Below are 19,727 nucleotides of genomic sequence, written 5' to 3' on the forward strand. Positions count from 1 at the left end.
GAAGTATTTGAAGACTAGCTAAGTCGTGCAATTACCTCCGCAGGCGCCCCCTCCCTTCTTCCAGCTAGCTCCCCTCACTACCCTCCGGCCCGGCTTTGCTTTCCCATCCCCATCCAGGACTCCGCCTCCCCGCCCTGCTGTTCAGTGCCACATCACTGGCCGCGCCTGCAGCTCCCGCTCTCTGTCTGTAGAGGGAGGTTGGAGAGCATAGGTTTAGCAGTGGACTGGAGATGGCCAGAGAGTGGCAGGGCGAGGAGCCAATCAGAGAGCAGAGGGCAGTCGTAGCCACCAATGAGCTTGGGCTGCTGCCAGCCGCGGCAGCCCAAGTCCTTGCCAGGGGTGCGGGCAAATGAAGCACATCTGGACAGTTGCGCGGCGCTGCTTGAGGGTTGGTTCATTTCCACTTGGTTAGTTTCTTACTTAGCCCTCGTTCTCTCCCTCTGGCCATTTAGTGACTTATTATTGCCTGTCCCAAAGAAGAAATCGAGGACCCGCATTCAAAACTTTTCTCAGAGAAATGGGACCAAGTACTTAATCTAATTTTCTTGGATTTAGAGCAATCAGAACAGAATCAGCCCCATCAACAAAAGCCCAGCTGTTGTCTGGTTTTAAATCGGCTATAGCAACCAAGTGGTGAAGACTGACTGAGTCGTACAGAAACTGACAAGTTAGGTAAGGTTTTTTTTTTTTTTTTTTGGGGGGGGGGAGTGAAGGCGGGGACGAAGGGGAGGTATTGTGTGCCTTGGGTATTGTACTTCTAATGTTAAATTTTAGTTGTGAGTAGTGGCCGCTATATCCTCACTAGCGCTTTTACTGGTTGATGAAGGAGAGAAAAACACTTCGTTTTGCCAGAAACTGCATAAACTCTTCCCCCCTTCCTTCTGTCTCTTATTTGCTAATATCCTTTCCCTGTCCCCTACCCTACCCCTAATCTACACGGTTTTTTTTTTCCCTCCCAATGTTGGAAGGAAAGGCAGATGTTAATTGGTATTTTCTAGTAAATCGCCCCAACTCTGAAGTTGGATATACTGTGCTTTTTTTTTTTTTTAAACCGAGAATGAAGCTTGTCCTTTTAATTATACCTCCTTAGTCCTCTTCTTTTTAGGCTGTAATTCCCAGCACTTAGCACAGTGCCTGGCACATGGAAGGGGCTTGGTAAATACTTGTTGATTGACTCATTGATGTATTTCCTCTTGGAGAATTGAGGCAATTTTATTAATAGCAGGATAGATGAAAAAATTTGCTTTAATTATCTAGATATTTCGGGTTAAAGTGCTTTCAACATTAATTATTTAAATAATGACTGTGATTTTCCACTACATTTTAGTGCAGATACAGCCCGAAGATTTCTCCTACCCTGCTAATCTTGCTATTTTAAATACATATTTAACAGAAGAAAGTGCATGTTATTCAACAATATCCTTTTAAAAGTAGCTTAAAAGTGGGATGATGTAAGAATTATTACATTTGATTTATAAATACTTATGATTGCATATTTAAATATTCAGAAAGTATTAGGAAATAGTCGGATGATTTGAACAAACTGAGGCCCGACCCCTTTAGGATACCTAAAACCATAGTTCTTTCTTTCTTTCTTTTTTCTGCTTGTAATATTCAGTTTCTTATTTGGAATTTTAAAAAATTAATAGGCTAAGAAGTCTGATTTACAATTCTTGAGTGTAAATGAAGTAGGAGGAAATTTCCTTACCTTGAGAGCAAGTGTGTTTTTGTTACCGAAAAAATAAAGGTAGATGGAAAAGGGTGAAACAAATGAGGCGGGCATCATTGATGCAGTTCAAGGAAGCCATGTCACTCATAATACCTCCTCACCTGTTGCTGTCACCTGGATATCCTTGCCATTAAGTAATCACCACTGACACCATCCCTCCCTTCCTTGGGCTGCCACACCTTTCTACTTTCTATCTTGTTTATTTGTTTGTTTTTCCTCCATTCTGTCCTTAATTAATGTGGGGCATGGCTGGAAAGGTGAGGCTGGGAACTGTCAGGCCACTGTACTTTTGGCAAACTGTCTCCAGGGAACTCCACCTAGTGACTTGTTCTCAAGACAAGTTGCCCTGTGTATTTTGTGGAAATAGTTCACAAATATCAGCCCTGGAAGGGCCCTTGGAGATAATATAGTGAATGAACCCTTCACTATTTCTTCTGGCCCCCAACATGTGATAAATGAGGAATGTGGAGCCCAGTAACTTGTTTAAGGCTACATTGAGTGATGGTAAAGAGATAGCTCATCTTAGCCCTATTAGAAAGATTCATATATTGGTTTAATGTTACTTTTATTTTTTTTTTTAAAGTGAAGCAATTGGGGTTAAGTGACTTGCCCAGGGTCACACAACTAGTAAGTGTCAAGTGTCTGAGGCCGGATTTGAACTCAGGTACTCCTGACTCCAGGGCTGGTGCTCTATCCACTGCACCACCTAGCTGCCCCTTAATGTTACTTTTAACTACTTGTTTCAGCTATTTTAAAATATAATGTCATTTGAATTCTTTAAAATATACAGTTTCATTTAAAATTAGTTTATATTTTGAATTCTCTTATGTCTTTTCTATTTTTGGCTCGTGAACCTCCCTTTCTCCACCCCTCATCAATCATTCAATAGAGTTCATTAGCAAGTTCCAGCTTTGAATTGCAGCATTAGAAGCCCATTTTGGCTAGAGCATATAATCAGAGAAAGGTGATAATATGAGACAAAATGGGCAGATGAGGTGGTACCAGATTGTGGATAGCCTTGAAGGTCAGATATAGGAGTTTGAACATAGCAAATCATAGAGCACCAATAGAGGGTTTTGAGTAGATGAATGATATTTATAATAATACTACTTATAGCTAGTACCTTTATAGCACCTATGTGCCAAGTACTGTGTTCAGCACTGTATAAATATTATCTCATTTGATCCTTGCAAAACTCTTGGGAGGCAGGTGCTATTATTATCCTCCTTTTGCAGAAAGGGAAACTGAGGCTAACAGAATTGTTAAATGACTTGCCCAAGGTAGCACAGCTAGTAAGTCTCTGAGACCAGATTTGAACTCAGGTCCCTTGGACTCTAGGCCCAGTGCTCTATCCACTGTGCATTCCCCTTAATGCATAAGGAAGAATAATTTGGAAGTGGTTTGGAGGATAGATTGGAGGGGAAGAGAGCAGAGGTGGTAGGACTTATTTGGAGACTATTGGAATAGGCCTGAAGGTGGTAATGCCACCCTGCCCTCAAGGGATGGAAGTGATAACAAATTAAGTAGAACCTGTAAAATTTGGTGACTGATTGGCTATGGGAGGTGATTGAGAAAGAAGGGAAAGGAAGAGTTAACCCCACTGGAGATAGTAAATAATGGTTCCATAGACAGAAAATGCTGAAATCAGAAGGAGAATCAGCCTCAAGGGAAAAGATAATGAACTCGTTCTTGGAGATGTTGCTGAGCTGGAGGTACCAGTGGACCATTTGAGTGGTGAGGTCCTATAGGCAATTGGAAATTGAAGGCTCGTAGATTTTAGAGCTAGACTAGAGGTCACCCTCTGTCTGTCTGTCCAGGTTCCCAGTCTCTAACTCTGGCTCTCTCTTGTCAGTGACAGATATGGGTCTGGAGTTCAGAAGAGAGATCAGAAGTAGAGGGAAAGATGTGGGAGTCATCTGCATTGTTATTTTGTGGGTAACAAGAGGATTAGTGGTCATTTTATTAACTATTATACTAGGCATGTAAGCACATTTGTTTAGATAACTTTCTCTTCCAGGAGTTTGAGCTCATGCCAACACTTTCCTTGTGCACAGGAGCTGGTGGAGATGAGAAGCTTTCCCCACTGTCTTCTCTACCACCATCACTTCTGCTCAGGCTCAGGCCCTTGAGTGATACAGACCATTCTGTGTGATGTTTAGAGAGCCACCCTCTTTGGCTGCCCTGGAACAATTATCTGCTATTCTCATGAGCTTGATTGACTTCATCCTTTTGGCTAAAAAGTTAACTGCCCCTTTGGGGCAGAAAGAAAATCAGTAATGTGTCTGCTTATTTCTGGTTTATAGGATCATAGATTTAGAACTGGAAGGGGACCTCAGAGATCATGTAGTTCTCTCTCCCTGACCCCCTCCATTTTATATGAGGAAACTGAGGCCCGAAGAAATGAAATGATTTGTGGAAAGTCATTCAAATCTAGGTCTTCTTACTATAAATCTGAGTTTTTCTCCCTTCTATCCATTCATTCAACAAATTAAGCATCTCCTTTTTCAAGGCACTAAAGATTCAAAGACAAAAATTAAATAGTCTCTGCCCTCAAGGAGTTCACATTCTATTTTTGTACATTAATAAGTGAGGGAAAATGTATGTATGTATGTATGTATGTATGTACGTATGTATGTACGTATGTATGTATGTATGTATGTATCTCAGTCTCCATCAGTAGTGTATTAATGTGCCTTTTCTCCACACAGCTCATCCAGCATTTGTCATTTTTTATTTTTGTCAACGTTTTCAATATGATGGCTATGAGGTAGTAGTTCGGTGTAGTTGCTTTTCTTCCATATATGCAAAGTAGTAGAGGATAGGAGAGAATGGGGGGGGGGTACCAGCAAACTCAGGAGTTACGTAAAAACCACTGTTCATGGTTCTCAATGAGCTTACAACCAAGCACGATTTCACTCTCAGGGTAATGGTTCTTAATCTTATTATAACACTTAGTTTTCACTTCTTTCAGTATTCAGATTTGACTCAACTTCTAGTGTTGAAAAAAATGGTTTTTTTTTTTTTGGGGGGGGGTCGTAGCTACAATAATGAATGAATTGGATAGGAAAGTCTTTTTCTCTTAGATGTAGACAAGGGATTCCCATTGTAGTATGAGATTAGATAACCAATTTTTTTTTTCAGTGCTAAGTCATTTTCTTGTAGGAAGTTAGTTGCTAGGGCCAGTACTTCTACTCTCTCTTAATGCCTTGGAAGAATTAATTAGGCCACTAGAGATTGGGGTGTCATAAATCTATGTCTTGAAGCTTCTGTGAGTGTGGGAGAATTTGGCTTCTCTTCCCCTATAGAATGGGGCAGCTGGGTGGTGCAGTGGATAGAGTACTCGTCCTGGAGTCAGGAAGACTCATCTTTCTGAGTTTAAATCCAGTCTTAGATACTTATTAGTTGTGTGACCTTGGGCAAGTCACTTAACCCTATTTGCCTCAATTTCCTCATCTGTAAAATGAGCTAGAGAAGGAAATGGCCAACTACTCCAATACCTCTGCCAAGGAAAACCCCAATTGGGGTCATGAAAAGTTGAACATGACTGAACAACAACAACCCCTATAGGATTAAACAGAGGAGATGTTTCTCCTGGCCACATTGAAGAGGGTTTTGTTCTGTATACCCTATGATATTGAGAGCCAGAGTGTTAAATGGGGGACAGCAAAAACCAAAATTGGTGGATGGATAAAAAGATGGAAAAGGACAAATTTACAACAGAGAGAACTCTACTTAGGTATTTTGTATATTTTGTTTAGTACTAAGTTTGAAAAAATGAGAATGCTATACAACTGATCATAATGAAAACTAATATTATAATTATAGCTCAGAAGAAATCATAGGATCATGGAACCAGAGGTGAAAGGGATCTCCCATGCCATCTAGTCCAATTCTCTCATTTTTCATATGAGTAAACTGAGGCCCATGGAAGGTTATGTTATCTAGGTCATTGTGAGGGGCAGAATTTGAACTCAGTTCCTCTTGTTACAGAGCCAGTGGTCTTTCTCCTTGTACCAGGTATTGTGTATGTTAATTGAAAATAAAATGAATAATTTTTAAAAATTCACTTGTAATTTTGGGTATGGAGAATGAAGGGCAATAGAGGAGACAAGGTTTTCTAGAGCTAGTTGAGAGAATCGGGGTCAGTGTTTATAAGCCAGCTTTTAGGAGGGGCCCTGTTGTTGTTCCACCTTTGATCTTTCTTTTACCTCTTTGTGGCCCTTGACTCATGTGAGGTTATTTTGAGAGGCATTGCAGGCTCGGCACTGAAGAGGACAGGCCTGAGAAGAGTAGTGATAACTTCTGTTTATGGAGTTTTTGTTTTTTGTTTTTGCGGGGCAATGAGGGTTGTTAAGTGACTTGCCCAGGGTCACACAGCTAGTAAGTGTCAAGTGTCTGAGGCCAGATTTGAATTTATGTCCTCCTGAATTTAGGGCATGTGCTTTATCCACTGCACCACCTAGCTAGCTGCCCCTATAAAGTATTTTAATGGTTACAAAATGCTTTTCCCACAGTGACAACACTTTGAGGTAGGCAGTGCAAGCATTATCATCCCCATTGTCTAGATGAGGAAACAAGTCAATGGGGTTTGAGGAGTGACTAAATATTTGTTTTTGTCTCAGTCAAATTTCTTATTCTTTTGGCCAAGTTTGTGCCAGGCAGAGTGAGTCCAATAGTGAGATCATGGGTCAGTGGGTATGAACAGCAGAGTTACTTTTATAAAAATACAATTTTATTTTATTTTCAGTTCTGAATTCTCTTCCTCCCACTTTCCCCAATTCCAATGAAATCAAAGAAAGGGGAAAAGGACCCATCTATACAAAAATATTTATAGTAGCTCTTTTCATGATGGCAAAGACTGGAAAACTGAGGGGATGCCCATCAAATGGGGAATGGCCAAACAGTGCCCCCCCTTCCCTTCCATTGAGAAAGCAAGAAAAAAATTCATTACAAATATGTATAGGCATGCAAAACAAATTCCTGCATTAGTCATATGAAAATAAAAATGCCTAAATCTGAACTTTGAGTCCATCAGTTCTCTTTGGAGGTGGACAGCATGTTTCATTATGAGTCCTTTGGAATTTTGATTGGTCACTGTATTGATCAGAGTTCCCAAGTCTTTCAGTTATCTTTACAGTATTTGTGTCTAGTGTATAAATTGTTCTCCTGGTTCTGCTTGCTTCACTGTGTATTAATTCATACAAGTCTTTTCAGGTTTCTCTGAAACCATCCCCTTCATCACTTCTTAAAGCACAATAATGTTCCTTCACATTCATATACCATAACTGTTTAGCTGTTCCCCAATTGATGAACATCCCCTCAGTTTCCAAGTTTTTGCCACCATAAAAAGAGTTGCTAGAAGTATTTTTGTACATATGGATCTTTTTCTTCTTTCTTTGATCTCTTTGGGGTATACACCTAGTAGTAATATCACTGGGTTGAAGGGTCTTCACACTTTATGTTTTTTGGGCATAGTACCAAATTTCATTCCAGAATGGATGGACCAGTTCATAATTCCACCAATAGTGTATCGGTATATCTCTCCCCCTCCCCCACCCCCACCCAGATACTAGAGATAGCATTTGTCATGGTCTTTTTTGGTCAACTTTGCCAATGTGATGGATATGAAGTGGTACCTCAGTGTGGTTATTTTCTTCCATAATTCCAAATTATTATCTAAAATAGTTGGACTAATTCAGAACTCTACCAACAGTTAGTTTGATTGCCTTCCCACAGCCTCTCTATCATTGAGTGTTCTGATTTACTATCATCTTTGCTAATTTGTAGGGTGTGTTTTGTTTAAATTGGCTATTAAGTTTTTAGGGGCAAAGAAAATAGTCATCTTTATAATCCAATGCAATCCCTCAAAGAAAGACTTTGGGAATTGAATGGAGATAGTCTGTTTTCATTTGCCTTCAACAAGAAGGCACGACTCCCCAGGCATCAGTTTTGAGGAAAATTTTGAAGATGTAGACTTCCTATGGTCTGCATATTTCTCTGTCTGCTCATCTTGCCCACCTATTTCTTGACTTTTAACTCCTTCTTAAAGTGGGGCACTGCTTCCAGGATGTACTGTCCCAAGCTTCAGGGGGTCCAAGGTGGTATGCTTTAAGGAGGGGCAGGTTCTTCACTCACCTGGCCTGTACTCTGGTCTGTAAATAACCCCAAGCATACTTGCTATCCAATCAGGAAACAAAATTTTGTTTCACTGGGTTAATAGCTCCGGTGAGCCTGTGCCCCTCCCCAACCTGGGCTGCCACTCAAGATTGCTTCCTGGTTCCTAGCAGCTGGGGAAGAACAAGTGAATTCTGCTTCAGCTCCAGCAGAGACCCCTGTATTCTCCCCCCCACCCCGCCCCGCCAACCCTTCAGCCCTCTCACCAAACTGAGCTTAGTTCCAGAAGACACTGGCAGTGCAGCTGATTTGGAGGCTCTGGGGGTAAATTTCTCTGTCATGGCCTGCCTGGGGCTGGATCTGTGTTGGTGTGACCATGGGGTTGGGCTCTACTCCTGCCCCGGTACAGCAGATCCCTCCTGCCAAACTTCTAAGCTGTCTTTGACTGGAAAATGATCTCAGCCCGTCCTTTTATGGGTTCCGTTGCTCCAGGAATTGTCTTATGGCATTATTTGGAGATTTTTGGAGTGATTGTATCAGGCACTCCAAAGATGTAGACTCCCTAATGACTTCTTGAATCACCATCTTCTCAAAAGTCCCCTTAAACTATCTCTACAATTAATTTATTGTTCCAGACAAAGCCAATGTTACCAAAGGAAGCATATGCTTGTCGTTTTCTCATTTCTGTGGATGCCTCCATTTTGCCATTCTTTTCTTATTGTCCTTTTGTTACTTCTCCTTGATCATGAGAGATTTGAAGCAATTATGCCTCCTTAGCTCTTGATTGGATAAGTCAACCACTGGGGAAATAGAAAATGATTGTCTGATATTTGGTCAGTTAAGGGGTAGAACTAGATGATCTCTAAAGTATTTTTTTTTCCTTTAGCTCTGATATCCTATTGTCCCTAAGGACTAGACCAAACTGGTCAACCCTTCTGACCCTGATCAGGGCCAGATGGTCTCCACAGAACATGTTGGGCAAACTCTTCCACTGTCTGGTCACTAGACATAATATCCTGGCACTAAGGTCCACACTGGCCCCTCTTTCTCTATTTCTGATTCTATCATTCCCCACAAAGTGACATAGTGATGGTAACAAAAATATTGACATTGTACTTTAAAGCTTATAAAATTTCAATACTCTTCAGATTCTATGGCAAAGCTTAGATTGTTCTAGTTATAATTCAACAAGCATTTCTATCTAAGGTCCTATGCTTGGTAAAAATGAAATTATTCCTGCTCTCTTGGAACTTCTCCATGCATGACACTCCATGCCTTTGCCGTTGCTGTTCCCATCCTCTCCCCCATGTTTTCCCCTCTCACCTGCACCTCTTAAAATCCCTGTCTTCTTTCAAATCTCAGTTCAAATGCCACTTTCTACAGGAGGTTTTTATTTTATTTATTTATTTACTTTTATCTATCTATCTATCTACTTATTCATTCATTCAATCATTTATTTATTTGTCTACTCTTCATTTATTTATTTATTCGTGTATTCATTCACTCATGTATTCATTCATTCATCCATTTACTTATTTATCTATCTATCCATTCATTCATTTATTCACCTATTCATTCATTCATCCATTTTCTATTTATTTATTTATTTATTTTCTAAAGGACTTTTTTCTTGGTTTCCCCCACTTGCTAAAGCCTTCCCTTCTAAAATTACCATCCATCTACTCTGTATGTATCTTTTATATACCTATTTATTTACATGTTTTCTCACCATTAAAATATCAGCTTCTTGAGGGAGGGGATTTCTTTTTGATATCTTTTGGATCTCTAGCACTTAGCACAGTGCCTGTGCAGTAGGGATTCGAGTTTAGGAGAGAGTGAATCCCAGATCTGAGAGCAAGTTTACAAAGACTTCAGAGACAAACTAAAATACCTGGCACAGGCAACATCTAATAAACTAGTTTTACTACATGATAAATTTTTATTATTGGACAATGATGATGATAGTAATGATGGTGATGTTTTGGGGGATAACATGAAATCACACTGGAAAGATAGATGTCTCCCCAGACTGGGGAGACACTCAAATGCTAACCTGAAAAATGGGTGTTTTGTCCTAGTTCAACCTGGTGGAGAAATAAGCAGGGCATGGTGTAGTATAGAATAAAATATTAAAAAGATCATTTAGGACCTGGAGTAGATCTTAGGACTTGAATGATATAATCCAGAGCAGCAAGAATTTACTAGGTGTCTGCTATAACCAGCAGTAAGCATTTACTGGGTGCCTGCTGTAATCAGCAGAGAACATTTATTGGGTGCCTGCTGTAATCAGCAGCAAATGTTTATTGGGTGCCTGCTGTAATCAACAGCAAATATTTATTGGGTACCTGTTATAAACAGCAGCAAGCATTTATTGGGTGATTGCTGTAGTCAGCAGAAGGCATCTATTGGGTACCTGATGTAATCATCAGCCGCAAGCTTTGCTTGTGTGACTGGTGTAGGTCACTGTGTTAAGGGAGTAGAATGACTGATCTGGCCTGACATTTGACACTCTTCCAATTTCCCAAATTGGCAGCACTTCTTCAATAATGGGATATGTTTTCCCAAATATGTTGTTCTTATAATAAGATGATACCCTCCCTCTCAACTCCATCCATGTGATTTCTGTTAAATACCCAGGTCCAAATTCAGTAGTAGCAGGCAGCAAATGGACTCCAATGATCAGAGATGAGCAATGGGCATCATAAAACTTAAGTCTGAAATAGTCTGTCCTCTCTTCAGAATTACATATATACATCTCCTATCTGTTTCTATTCTAGTTTAATTTTCCTGCCTCTTGATTTTCCATCTTCCTTTTTTTTTTTTTTAGTGAGGCAATTGGGGTTAAGTGACTTGCCCAGGGTCACACAGCTAGTAAGTGTTAAGTGTCTGAGGCCGGATTTGAACTCAGATACTCCTGACTCCAGGGCCGGTGCTCTATCCACTGCGCCACCTAGCTGCCCCCATCTTCCTTTCTACCCTGTGTATAATTGCTAAACTATGAAACTATTTTCCTGAAACACCATTTTCATTGCAGTATCTATGGTGTTACTCAAGAACCCAAATGCCATCCCTAGCATGGCTATATCCCAACTGGTCATTGCATGTCCCTCCTTTTTTGAATCCTTTTATCCTCTCCCACACAATCAATATCTGAGGCATCTTTTAAGATCTGACTCAAAATTCATTGATTCCTGAAGGTATTCCCCTTTCTGCCATTCTTTTTTTTTAAATCAAAATGGACCATTTTGGATTCTGGTCAATCTATTATTCTATATCCTTGACATTTATTTTCAGTGTATATATTTTAAAAGTGTTACTTTGTAATTTTTTTGTTTCATTTATATAGTTTCCTTTTACTAATAGATTGTAAGCTCCTTAAAAGCAAACAGCACTGACTTACAGTATTGTACCTCAGCTTCCCCATTTCTGTAGTGGACACAGGATCAGAGATGAAATGATACCTCTTCCTCACACTGTTATATTCAATTCAATAATTCAGTAAACATTTATTAAACTTTTACTATGTGCCAGGCACTGTGCCAAGCACTGGGGATACAAAAAGAAGTAAAAGACAGTTCTGCCCTCAAGGAGTTTATAGTCTAACGGAGGAGACAACATACAGACAAATATATACAAAGCAAAGCATGTACAGGATAAATAGGAAATAATTTAAAAAGAGAAAAGCACTGAATTAAGAGGGGTTGGGAAGGCTTCCTGTAGAAAGTGGAATTGTATCTGGGATGTAAAGGAAGTCAGGGAGGTCAGTAGGAGATTAGGAGGAAGAGCATTTCAGGCATGGGGGACAGCTAGAGATAATGCCTGGAGCTGAGAGATGGAGTGTCTTGTTCATGGAACAGCCAGGAGGCCAATGTCACTGGACTGAAGAGCATATGTCAGGTGTAAGAAGACTGGAAAGGTAGGAAGGGGCTAGGTTATGAAAGGCTTTGAATGCCAAACAGAGTATTTTGTATTTGCTCTTGGCTACAATAGGGAGGCACAGGAGTTTATTGAGTAGCGGGGGTGACATGATCAGACTTGTGTTTTAGGAAAACCACTTTAGTGGCTGAATAGGGTATGAATTGGACTACCCTCACAGAATGTGACTTTCTTTTTGGTGACATTTTGATGAGTTAAGCCTGCTAGTATTCATACTCAGTTTGTATTTGCAGACACACCTCTGAATGCCTCAGTTTGGTTCTCTGTAAGATGGGCAATTTAAAAATATCCTTCCGTGACTATTGTGAATCCAATCATACAGTCATAGGATTTAGAGCCAGAAGGGATCTTAGAAATCATCTCATCAAATCCTGCCCCCCCCCATTTTATAGAGGAGAAAACAGATCCTAAAGGAAATATTCTAGTAACTCTTTGCACTTTTAGAATAAAAGGCACTATGCAATAAATTGCAAAGGTATGAAATAATTTGGAACATTTAGAAAGCCCATGATTTCAGAAATGGATAGAGAAGAAACTATGGAAAAAAGGAATATTTTATGGGAGCCGAACACTGGTTTCCTAGGAAAGGGTCAGGAAAACCTTTTTCCTCTCACTGCAACATCATCCCCTGTCCCATGACCACACTCAATTTATTGCCCTATCTGATTTTAGTGACCTTTCCTGCAGGGAACATGGTTACCACTTCCTTCCAACTAACTTTTCTCTACCATTTTGTTTGTCTAGCAATATCAGTGTGACCCAGAATGCTCTTGAGTGTGACACCTTCACTCATAGGAGAATGATTACCATCCCTCTAATCCTAGGTTCAAATTCCAGCCCTTTTACTTACCACATGTATGTCTTTGGGCAAATCACTGGGGCTCGGTTTCCACATTTGTAAAATGAAGGTAGGGGTTGATTTCCAAGGTCTCTTCTGGCTCTAAAACTCTGAGTCTATGAATACTTAATAACAGGTAAGGATGGTGTACCATCTAAAGGCATAATAGTTCTTCCGCCTATCATACTAGGGGAAAAAGCAGGTTCCTATTAATGCTTTTAGTGAGCACAACAAAGTCATCAGTTTCACAACAGAGAAGTGGGCAAAAAGGAATCTTGGTCACTGTCTAGCAGGGTGCTAACAGGCTTATTTGGGGAGGGGTGTGTCTTCTGTATTGCCACACTGTTCAAAATTAGCATAGGGATGCACTTTGCTTGATGGATGTGACCAGTGATGATGATCATGTCTGCTCTGGCAAACACCAGATTTGAGGGCTACGTGTGGCTCTGCTTTCCTTTATTGTGTTTATGTTGGGGAATCTTGTATCTACTCAGCTTTAATCTGAACTGTGTGAGGTGATGACTTGGTGTGACAAAGTCAGAAACATTTGCAGCTCATCAATGTCTTCTCCAAATTTAGGCCACTGTTTCCATTAATCTTGGTGGATGCATTAAGTGCTTTTTGGTGTTGAGTGAGACAAGTGGACACCAAATTTTAAGAACTCTTTTGTCTGGGTTCTCATTGGTACTGCTGGAAGTTATGTTTACTAGTGGATATTTGACAGGAGTCTCATTAAGCCTTGTACTTTTCTCTCTCTAATTTTTGTCCCTTCCCTTCATCCTCACTCTACAAATCCCTCACACCCTTCTTCCACTTGACTTCTCTATTTAACCTCACTTGTATGAGTAACCCTCTTTAGGGCTTTATAAACACAAAAAATTTCACAAGATTCAGCAGGAGAATATTCTCTCTCCTCTGTCTCTGTCTCTGTCTCTCCCTTCCTCCCTCCGTCCCTCCCTCCCGCCCTCCCTCCCTTCTTTCCTCCTTTTCTCCCTCCCCCTTCCCCCATCTGTTTGTTACCCCCCTCCATCCATCTGTCTCCCCCTCCCTCCCTCCTTCTCCCCTCCCTCATTTTTGGGTTGGAGTTCCTGATCTACTTGTAAATTTAAATCAAGAGATTCTATTGTTCTGGCTACTACCCTAACCCTCCCCTTCCCTCACAACAATGTCTTAGGAACTGAGGAGCAGTTTGAAAGAGTGATGGGAAGCCACTGAATGGGTGAGGTGGGTGTCACAAATTGTGATTTTGAAGGGTCACTGCTTTGGGATAAAATTGGTGTTTGTAAAAATTGAAATATGCAAAACAGTTATTGAGCACTCCTTCACTGGGGTGTATGATACCCCTCAAAGTGTTGTTTAGAATCCTACTTGTTGAGAACCATACTGATTTTCACCTCACCTGTCTTGTTGGCTGGAAATTTAGACCTGCACGATCCTTTAAGTGCCGCTTCGGCAGATGATAGTCATTTATTTTATTTTATTTTTAATTTTTTGATGGCTGTTTATTTTAGAGGATATAGCAAACTTGGAAGATAGAGTTGACTCATAAGTAGTCTTGCAGAAACAAGAAAAAGGAAATCTGAAAAGCTTTTGTAACTTTAATGAGATTTTCATGCTTTCAAAAGTCATAGACCATAATAACAGCTTGCATTCATAGAGCACTTTAAGGTTTACAAAGCAATTTCCTCACTACATGTCTATGAGGAAAGTTGTAGACTACAAGCCAGCCCCATTTTATAGATGAAGAAACTGAGGCTGAGAAGTATTTGACTTGACCAGGGTCACATAGCTCCCAAGTGTCAGATGGGATACATGTCCAGGTTTTTCCTGATTCTAACATCGTATGCATGCATCTATGTACGCATGTGTGTTATATGCACGCATATACATGTATACACATGTACATATATACATATACACATGCATGTGTACACATGTATGTATATGTATATATACCTCTCCAACAAAAACTATTATAGTGTTCAGGCTAGTCATTAAGTTGGGATTTCAGGAAGGGGGAGCAAGAGAGTTTCTTTTTTTTTTTCTGGAAAAAATATTATTGTCTTGGGGGCTGGTTTAGACCCCAGGATGACTTTTCTCATGTGTCTGTGCTTTCCTTTGATGTGTGTACATGAGCAAATCTTGTTCACTGGGCTATGCTATAAGCTGCCCGAGGATGTGGGTCGTGGCTGGTAGGTACTAACTCTGTTTCATACAACAAGGTCAGAGACTGTGACATTATTTTTCTTTTAAAATATTTTACTGATGCTCTTTTAAAAAATAGCACCATTTCCTAGTCATTTCTCTAACCTTAGTAAAACCCTCCTTATAACACCCCCCCCCCCAACACAACCAAGCAAAAAGGTAAGTTCTGGGCAATACCATTTGAGCCCTTCCCTGTTCTCTTGGGAATCCTTATATTAGTTGTTGTTAGACTCTGGCTTGATAAGAATTTGACTTCTCCAAAGGGAACATCACCTTGGAAGGTATTGCAATTGTGATGCAGAGGTTTGTGGAATAACTATAAAAATCAAGCACTAGGAGGAATGTAGGAATACCCTGGGAAGGATTTAAATGAGGAGTTCCAAGATTGGTTGACAAGGGCATTTTGTCCTCTCAGACAATGTAGTCTAATATCGGCCAGTCAGGCAACAAGCATTCAAGTGTCTATGAAGTGTGCTAAACAATGGGGCTACAAAACAAAGTAAAAAAACCATTCCCTACCTTCAAGAATCTCAGTTTATTGGGAGAGACAACATGCAAACAACTATGTACAAACAAGATATACACTAGATAAAATTGGAGATAATCTTAGAGGGAAGGCACTAGCATTAAGGGTTCTTGTAGAAGGTAGGATTTTAGCAGGGCCTTGAAGGAAGCCAGGAGACAGAAGAGAATTTCTGGCATGGGGAATAGCCAGAGAAAATGCCCAGTCTGGAGATGGAGTGTCTTACTTGAGGAACAGCAAGGAGGCCAATGCTACTGGATCTCAGATTGTGTGGTGGGGAGTAAGGTATAAGAAGACTGGAAAGGTGGTTGTATGTGGGACAAGTTAAAAAGGGTTTTGAATGCCAAAAAAAGGACATGATAGGGAGACAGTGGTGTTTATTGAGTCAGGGGTGGGGGTACTGACATGAACCTATGTTTTAGGAAAATCATTTTGGAAGCTGAATGGAGGATGGACAGGAATGGGGAGAGATTTGGGGCAGGTAGACCAATTAGAAGACTATTGACAGGGGGCAGCGAGGTGGCGCAGTGGAAAAAGCACTGGTCATGGATTCAGGAGTTCAAATCCAGCTTCAGATACTTGACATTAGCTGTGTGACTCTGGGTAAGTCACTTAACCCTCATTGCCCCACCAAAAAAGGAAAAAAAAAGAAAAAAAAGAAAAAAGAAAACTAACTATTGACATAGACTAGGCTAATGGTTAGGCTCATGTAGCTAAATGTCCAACCAAAAGAACAGAAGGGGAGTTGAATTCAGTCCTGAAAAAGACATGTTTCGGGGGTGATCTTGAGAAGGTAAGATAGAACTGAGCCAGTGGAACTGTGGATCAGCTAACAATGTCAAGGTCCTCAGGGACAATAATAGGCTCCTGATGGCCTGTGGCACTCTTGGTCATCTATCTGGGCTTACATCATTAATGAGTGTGGGTTTGGGACAATGAAAGACAGCCCTAGAGAAGGCAGGAAAGAGTTAAAGCTAGGATTATGTGAGTGAGCCAGAGATCCTTAGTCCACCAAACTGTGGCTATGTAGGGGTTGTATGAACCTGTGTTTTCAGTGAGGTAGCCCTGCTTAGTTTGCTTATTGGAGCATGCAGCAGGGTCCTTATCTTTTTTTTTTTTTTGGTAAGGCAGTGAGGGTTAAGTGACTTGCCCAGGGTCACATAGCTAGTGTCAGGTGTCTGAGGCTGGATTTGAATTCAGGTCCTCCTGAATCCAAGGCCAGTGCTTTATCCACTGTGCCACCTAGCTGCCCCCTTATCTTTTTTGAAAAAATAGTTATTTTTTCCAATTACACATAAAACAATTTTTAACATTCATTGAAATTGTTTTTGAGTTCCAAATTTTCTCCCTCCCTCCTTCTCCTCCCCTCTCCCTAAGCTAATAAGTAATTTGATCTATGTTACATATGTGCAGGTACATAAAACATATTTCCATATTAGTTATGTTATTAAAAAAGAAACAGACCAAAAGAAAAATAACCATGAAAAAAAATAAAGTGAAAATGGTATGCTTCAATCTGCATTCAGACTCTATCAGTTCTTTCTCTGCTTGTGGAGAACATTTTCCATCATAAGTCCTTTGGCATTGTCTTGGACCATTGTATTGCTGAAAAGAACCAAGTCATTCATAGTTGATCTTTGTACAGTATTGCTGTTACTGTGTACAATGTTCTCCTGCTTCTGATCACTTCATTTTGCATCAGTTCATGTAAATTTTTCCAGTTTTTTTTTCCTGAAAACTGCCTGCTCATCATTTCTTATAGCACAACAGTATTCCATTACATTCATATACCACAGCTTGTTCCCCAATTGATGGGCATCCCTTTGATTTCCAATTCTTAGCCACCACAAAAAGAGATTCTAGAAATATTTTTGTACAAATAGGTCTTTGCCCCTCCCCCACCCCACTTAAAAAAATCTCTTTGGGTTACAGACCTAGTGATGGGTTTGCTGGATTAAAGGACCCCCATCTTGACTATATATAAGGGCAATGAACATATGTAAGATGGTTTTCTGGGATGAGTCTATTTCCTTCCTTCCCTACCTCTCCACTAGGTGCTATTGTTACAAAAGAAGAGCCTAATAATCCAGAGTCACTTAGTGAGAGGAGTTGCAAGTTGTCAAAACCCCGAGGAGGACCTCAAGTAAAGTAGGACCAGCATTCCCAGGGGTGAGAAGTCTTTGGGGAAGCGTGCTTTCTACCTCCAGGTAGAGACCATAGAAAGAGAAGGGAGCAAAAGAGCCAAGAATTCACTCCTTTTGATAGTATCTTGAAAATACAAGAGGGGATAATTGAAATAGCCCTTAAGGAAAAGGCAGGATAGAATACTAGCTAAAAGAAAAATCATTGCAGAACAGGGATACATTGAGCTAGGCCTTATAGGTCTTTTTATATGGAGAGGCAGCAGAGGCAACAGATCCCAGGCAGTATATATGGAGAGACCTTTAAGGCACTGGTTGCTTCCCTATCTCCAGGGGCATGAGGCCCTAGGCCATAGAGGGAGGATATTGTTACCACAATCTTCAAGGGAAGGTAGTTGATCTGTGGGGACAGTGAGACATCAGGTGCTACTAATAGCCTTAATGAGGGCATAGCTTTCTACCTGTTGTTGTTCAGTTGTGCCCAACTCTTCCTGACCCCATTTGGAGTTTTGTTAGCAAAGACACTGGAGTGGTTTGCCATTGTTTTCCAGAATGGTTTCTGATTCAGAGGTCAGGTCTCTATTCACTATACCCACTACAATAAACTCTAATTGGATTGGTGATCTTTATTTTTTTTTACATCTGGAAGAAAGGAATAATGTATTTGGTAAAGTGAATAGAGAGAACTGACCTCTGAATCAGAAATTATTCATATCAGTCTCAAGTTCAGAAAAGACATGCATTATTATTATTATTATTATTATTATTATTATTATTATTATTATTATTATTTAGAAGGGCAATGAGGGTTAAGTGACCTGCCCAGGATCACACAACTAGTAAGTATCAAGTGTCTGAAGCCGAATTTGAACTCAGGTACTCCTGAATCCAGGGCTCGTGCTTTATCCACTTTGCCACCTAGCTGCCCCTAGACATGCATTATTGTCAAACAATTGCAAGTTGCAAGTGCAATAAATTATTGAAGATGATCATATCACTTTGTGGTATATGCCTACCATATAGAGATCAGAGAAAGGGAAAGGTTTCATACATACAAAGCTATTAGAGCAGTTCGTTTTGTGGTAGTAAAGAACAGGTTTTTGTCAGCTGGTTATTAAGTTTTTAACAAAGGATTTTGTTTTGTTGTTGTTGTTATTGTTGTTTGTTTGTTTGTTTGTTTGGCGGGGCAATGAGGGTTGTTAAGTGACTTGCCCAGGGTCACACAGCTAGTAAGTATCAAGTGTCTGAGGCAGGATTTGAACTCAGGTACTCCTGAATCCAGGGCTGTTGCTTTATTCACTGTACCACCTAGCTGCCCATAAAGGTTTTTTAAAAAATAAAATAAGGGGTTTGGATTAAATGATCATGAGGGTCTCTTGTAGACCTAATATTCATGATATTATGGAATTATCTCACGCACTGTCTTCTTCAGCTATTCTCTAATTGATGAATATCCCCTTGATTTTCAATTCTTTGCCACCATATAGCTGCTGCTATAAAATTTTTGTACATATAGGTCCTTTTCCTTTGATCTCTTTGGGATACAGACTTAGTGGTGGTATTGCTGTGTCAAAGGATATGTACAGTTTGATAACCTTTTGGGTCTAATTCCAAATTGTTTTCCAGAATGGTTGGATCAGTTTACAACTTCACTAATAGTTGATTATTTTCCCCTCATTTCCTCCAGCATTTGTTAAAGGTATGAGGTGCTACCTCAGAGTTGTTTTTTTGTTTGTTTGTTTTTTGTTTTTTGCAGGGCAATGGGGATTAAGTGACTTGCCCAAGGTCACACAGCTAGTAAGTGTCAAGTGTCTGAGGTCAGATTTGAACTCAGGGACTCCTGAATCCAGGGCTGGTGCTTTATCCACTGCGCCATCTAGCCGCCCCCCTCAGAGTTGTTTTAATTTGTATTTCTCTAATCAATAGTGTTTAGAGCATTTTTTTCATATGACTATAGATCACTTTGATTTCTTCTTCTGAAAACTGCCTGTTCATATTCTTTGACCATTTATCAATTGGGGAATGGTTCTTGTTTTGTAAATTTGACTGATTTCTATACTCAGTATGTATTTGAGAAATGAGGTCTTTATCAGAGAAACTTGCTGCAAAATTTTTTGATATTACTTCATTGTCTATGGTACCTTTTGGCAAAATGTAGTTTCCTTGATTATCTTTTTAAATTAGGTCTATTTTTGTTTTTCCCTTGTCTGAAATAATGATTTCTGACCCTGCCTTATTGTT

General features: G+C 40.1%; 1 protein-coding gene across 1 annotated transcript in view; it reads left to right on the forward strand.

Annotated features, from left to right (window-relative positions):
• The first annotated feature begins 347 nt into the window (after positions 1-347).
• The window catches only part of TMEM45A (transmembrane protein 45A), an 85,819-nt gene continuing 66,439 nt past the window's right edge, over positions 348-19,727 (forward strand). Inside the window, exons 1-2 of the mRNA XM_043997191.1 lie at positions 348-388; positions 556-672. The gene's annotated coding sequence lies outside the window, so the exon portion shown is untranslated. The remainder of the gene's footprint in view (positions 389-555; positions 673-19,727) is intronic.

The sequence above is a fragment of the Dromiciops gliroides genome, chromosome 3 (genome assembly GCF_019393635.1).
Source record: "Dromiciops gliroides isolate mDroGli1 chromosome 3, mDroGli1.pri, whole genome shotgun sequence".
Taxonomy (NCBI): Eukaryota; Metazoa; Chordata; class Mammalia; order Microbiotheria; family Microbiotheriidae; genus Dromiciops; species Dromiciops gliroides.